Source organism: Erinaceus europaeus, chromosome 1 (assembly GCF_950295315.1).
Source record: "Erinaceus europaeus chromosome 1, mEriEur2.1, whole genome shotgun sequence".
In the NCBI taxonomy this organism is placed as follows: Eukaryota; Metazoa; Chordata; class Mammalia; order Eulipotyphla; family Erinaceidae; genus Erinaceus; species Erinaceus europaeus.
Genome location: NC_080162.1, coordinates 50794188 through 50799879, shown reverse-complemented (window position 1 = coordinate 50799879; position 5692 = coordinate 50794188). Strand labels below are relative to the sequence as shown.

General features: G+C 42.8%; 1 long non-coding RNA gene across 1 annotated transcript; it reads left to right on the top strand.

Moving 5' to 3' along the window:
* Positions 1–937: 937 nt before the first annotated feature.
* On the top strand, positions 938–3535 carry LOC132541841 (uncharacterized). The gene is made up of 2 exons (XR_009552932.1): positions 938–1017; positions 3338–3535. It is a non-coding gene; the product is annotated as an uncharacterized LOC132541841 (long non-coding RNA).
* The last annotated feature ends 2157 nt before the right edge of the window (positions 3536–5692 follow it).

Here is a 5692-nt window from a genome sequence, read left to right as displayed (position 1 = left end):
AAAGGTAGCCAGTCTGATTCAAATCTTGACATCACATTCCAGATTCCTGGGAAAAGTCTTTGACTCATCCAGGTTGGACCAAAGACCATTTGTGGGCCAATCAACAGTAACTAGGAAGCACAGTTATTGTATATAAATATGTATGTTCCCACTCTTATCTATGTGGCTAAGGAGAAGAAAAGTTCAGAAATCTAGAGGCTGGGATTGCTAGTCGTGTAGAACAGGTTTCATGCTAATTTTTCCCATCTAAATTCCTAGGAACATTAAAAGGAAAAACTAGAGGAGAAGATGGATATTAACCAAATCTAGTTTTACATAGAGGTGCAATCTGACTTAAGTTCTAACAAGGAGGGGATATCTGTCTCCAAATTCACCCATGCCATAAAGCTGATAAAGGTTTGTTATTGTCTTGTCTTGTCTTGTCTTGTCTTGTCTTGTCTTGTCTTGTCTTGTCTTGTCTTGTCTTGTCTTGTCTTGTCTTGTCTTGTCTTGTCTTGTCTTGTCTTGTCTTGTCTTGTCTTGTCTAGTCTTGAGGAGACTCAAGATGAGAATTTCAGTCCATCACTCTGAAATACAGTGAGGCCATTAGCCTTCTATCTTAATCAGATTTTTCGTAGCCTATTAGACAATTTGGGGCTGGCTCCTAGAGAAGATTTTGTTATTTTCTTAAATCTCTGGCTGCTTCATTTAGACCTAGCGTTTAGGCGTTTAGGCGGAATGCAATTAACACATTGCAAACCTGGTTTCCCCTGAAATCCAATCAATTGTAACTCGTTTTCAAATCACGATGCTTTCTCTAATTGCAAGCTGCAGCCTCCATAGAATAGTGATTTAAGTCAATTATTGCATTGCCTATATGAAAATTGTGCTATTTATGTTGGCAGCTTCCCATATTACTGATGAGCTCCCTCAAGCTAATGGAATAATGAAAACACAAAACAGATTTACCGTTCTTAATAAGAGACAGAGATAATGAAGGCAAATTAAAATGGAAGCTCAGATCTGCATGGAGAACAGGTAATGTGGTTTCTCCTTTTAAATTAACACTCCAATTCTCAAATGCCAATGGCAGGAAGGTGAGGAGGAACTTGAAATTCCATTAGCCACAAGTGTAACCACTTGGACTTGGTTTTAGAATTTAGTTATGGGCTATTGTCAGAAGCCAGCTTCGATGCACCCCCATTTAGACTGAACTTTCATTGCGTCAGCTTGGTACATGCTTCAGTACCACTCTGCAACTAATTTCACCCCAAATTCCATGAGCTAAGTACTATTGTTATTGCTACCTTACAGAAGAGGACACTGGAGTTAAATGATAGGTTGGAGGGTTTAAACAGCAGGTGCATTTCATACTGTTCTCATAAGAGGCCAGGTCACTCTTTGCAGTGACTGTCCTGTGCTTTGCAGGACATTTAGACTTGTTCCTGGTTTCCACCAACTAGATACCAGCTAAGACCAGTCAGGCAACCCAAAGGGTCTAAAGTGGCACGAGTTAAGGATAGCTCAAGCCAGAATGGATCAAGGACTGGAAATGGTAGAACCTGACTCTTGGAGACTGAGATAGGTGGGCATACATTCCCTTCCCCTTTCTCTTCCCACCCAACTCATTTTCCTTCCTCGTCACCTGTGCCAGGCACTAGAATCTTATTCTCAGTCCAGTGTCTTTGCTGTGTACTTTCTCACCTGCTAGATGCTTCTGAGTGTCACCCCAGGGCCATCAGACATCCTAACAGCAGTCACACAAAATAACAAAGTGAAGGTAACATATATGAAATGCCATGTCAAACCTCTCATAGGCATCATGCTATATATAAGGCCCTCCAAGAAGTCATGGAGAGAGAAGAAAGGACCAAGGGAAGAGAAAGAGAGGGGAGATATGCTAGTAATTGCTGCTGTTTATTGAATGCTTAATTGGTTACTAGACCTTATCCACAATACTCATTTACTCCTAGCCATACTTTTAATGTCCATTTCATAGATAAAGAAACATGGAGAGGTTAAGCTAGTCACTGAGTTGGCACAGCTAATAATTAGTAGTGCTGTGATTGAACCCAGGTGCTCTGGCTCCAGAAGCTGTGCCCTTACCATCTGTCCCTCAGAGCCACTAGACTGCTCAGGGCAGCCGGAGAGTCTAAACCTTTGTTGGAGGGACCTCTAATCTCACCAAAGGTTTTATTCATGGCCTGGATGCTCCCCGTCCTGAGGGGTGATTTGGGAACTAGACATGACATTAATTGTAGAGTTCAAAGTCTCCAAAGGAACTACTTCCCTAGACCACAGGCTATGTGCCCAGGACTTGGCTGGGAGCACCAAGGACTGAGCTTGGCTTTCCTTATAGATCACTAATGAGCCTTGCAGCTTGGAGAATGAAGGAAAGTACTAAGAAAACAAAAGAAAGGAAAGATAAGGCAACTTTGAGCTTGTGAATCAAGAATGATACAAGGTCAATAAGAAAGGTGCCAATGTAGAGGCTGGTTCATAGAGGCACTTAATAAATGTTATCTCCTTCCCTCAACCCATACCAGCCCCAACTTGATGACCGTGATATCTGGAAGGTCTGCTGAGAGTGACTTTTGTGTTCTTCTGACTGCTGTCACTCCTCACTTGCCCCAGACTACTTCCCCAACAGCTTCTCTTTCTTCTCTGAAGCCAGTGCTTTGCTATGTGATCCAAAGCAGGTTGCTTGACCTCTCTGAGTGCCCACTCCTTTTGAGATTGAACAAGATCTGTGGCCTCACTTCCAACTCTAGAATGCGATAAGTCTCCATTCAGTCTCATCTCACATTCCCCTTTTTCCTATTTTCCTCCTCCCATCTCCACTTCTGTTTGTCCTCTTTCCTTCTGTGTATACTTTTTTCCATTTCCATCTGCCCACATCTCCAGATGTGTCTAAATAAAAGTTCCTAGGGTATTGGGGGGCAGGGTAGAGAAGATCCCTGCCCCCTTTTCTGAGGACTTCAGGCTTGATGTCAGGGCTCTTGACTTGTGCTCTTAAGAACTTTCTAGCACAGGTAGATCTCAGCTGTCGTCTGGTAGACAAGCTAAATATTTATGGAGCTCCTAAGATTTCCCACCACATTAAGCCTGATGCTTTATCTCTCGTCTGCACACAGCCCTTCTGTTCACCTTCGGTCAGCCGTTTCCCAGAGTCCTCTGGGCTTCAGGCACCATCTCTCTGGAGAGTGATGAAGCCATGTCCGCCTCTAATCACTTCCAGTAATAATAATAGCTGCTCACATCGTATTGGATTTCTCAAAGCACGTTTGTACATGTTTATTTCACCGGCTTCTCACAGTAACCCCATGACCTATACTTTATTTTGAATCCTGATTTCTAGAGAGTTACTAAGCCACCTGCTCCCCAGCCCCCAGGCAGGATGGGACAGAGACTTCAGTGGTCTCTTTCTGGTCGTCTCCTTCTGGTACTCCTCAGCTGCCCAGGTCATCCCAGTCCAGCTTATCTCCAAAAGTTATAAATGGAGATCCAGGTAAAACTGTCTAATATGTAAATGTTATAAGTAAAGGTGGACATGTGGGTTCTTGTTGTTGTGGTTTGTTTGGTTGGGTTTTTTTTTTTTTTCCTTCCTTCCCCTAAATATATCTAGAAGGCTGAATTTGATTTTAGAGGTCTGGGAATGCCCCCAGAGTTTCACACTGAAATAGTTTCACACTAGAAACTATTCATGCATTTAGTTTCTTGAGTCAATAATTTTTCTTCACACAAAATCCAGTTTAAGTTTCTGTAAAACTGGAAATCATGACCAAAGATTACTGTGGAAAGCAAACCAGGAAACAGGAAAGAAGGCAGCACAGAAGTTGCTGTATGAATTGTGCTGGTCACACCATCCATGGCAATTTATGGCCCAGCCTTTCAGGTAAAGCAACAACAAAGCAAAGCTGAGTCAAAGTAGGAGGCCTAGGAAACTTACAAATTATTACACATATTTCAATAAGAAATATTGCATTTTTTGTTATTAAAGAAGAATATGCAATGTGGTCAACTTGAAACTGTCATTCCTAGTTTACTGCGGTCAACTATAGCTCAATCAGGACTAATCTATTTTACACACACACAAAAAAAAATGGAAGTTCAGAAAAAGGAAGTGACTTGCTCAAGATCTTATAGCTAGGAAATAGTAAGCATCAGTCATCAAATCAACAAATATTGATTGCTCACATTCCACATCCAAGATCTTGTAACAAGTACCGGGATCAGCAAACCTATCTCTTATGTTTGCGAATACAGTTTTATTGAAACACACCTGCTTATTTATGAGTCTGCCTTTGAATTGTAGGGGTGTTATTGATGGGTATATGGGTGTGGTGGCTACAACAGAAACTATGTGTCATGAAAGAGTTGGGCTCAACCATGGGTTCTGACCATCTATAAGGCAATATATCACATCTCAAAAGCACCCACTGTCTTCACTGGAAAACCCAAAGGGCCCTGGGTCAGCAGGATAGGCTTTCTAGCTCATCTCTTCCCTTGGAAGGGGCCAGGGCAGCAATCTTGACTTCAGGATCTTTATTGGAAAATAAACACCATTAATGTACAAGAAATCTCATCCAGGGGTCCAGTCAAAACATTCGCGTGTGGGATTGATGCCATCCTAATGGGCTCCAGATGTCCCCAGTCTGTGTCCCGGTGACCTGAAAGAGGGAGGCGGGGCCATGGGGAGTCATGTAGCAGGCAGAAGCCTAAAGAGGTATCACCACCCCAATTGTTCTCTGTATGTGGAAGTTGGGGACAACCCCCCTCTCCCCTTGGATCAGTCCCCACTCAGTTTTATCAGGTTCTGTCTACCTCTGCTTTGAGATCTCCTCACCTTCCTTTTCTTGAGTTTATTTATCTGACCAAAGGAAATGCCCAGCTGGGGTGGTTACGAATTCCACTCAGAACCAGAGCTTAGGGTGTTTTCCTGCAAGCATGGTTGAGCTGGAGGCCTGAATTTCTGCCAGAGCCAGGAAGGGCTGCAGAGACAATCACAGAGGCAGCAGGGGCTTCCCAGGAATGAGAGCTGTGTAAAGTGGATAGAATAGATGATGGTGGGTATCTAACAGAAGTGTCAGAGTTCAGAAAAGCATGACACAAGTTAAGGTTGGAAAGGAAACCTTAGAAACAACTCTATTGGGTTAGGGGAGGGTTGAATTTTACAGTGCTCAAGGACCAAGGCTCAAGTCCCCAACCCCCACCTGCATGGTGAAGCTTTCCAGGCAGTGAAGCAGTACTGCAGGTGCCTCTCTTTCTTTCTCCCACTCTATCTCCTCTTCCCTTTCAATTTCTCTGTTTCTATTCAATAAATAAGTAAAACATTTTAAAAGAACTCTATTGATAATATTTTGAACATGACTGTTCAAAACTGCACCCTCACATATAATACTTTACATATAATACCTCCTTGGCTAGCTCACAGATCTCATTTCCCAGCCAGTCAGTAGCCCACTTACTATTCATTCAATAGGACAAGAGTCATCCTGCCTCCAGGTCTTTGTAGTTGCTAGTTCCAGTGGCTGGAAAACCCTTTCCTTCAACAACTGCATGGCTGGCTCATTCAGTGTAACTGTCAAGCCCCAGAGAGGCTTTTCTGATAATCCAGATGAGAACATCTACCTTCCTTCATCTCTTTCTCTTGGTTTCTATTCTCTCCATATTGTTCCTCCCTTCCTTATCTATGTTTCCTTATCTATTTCCC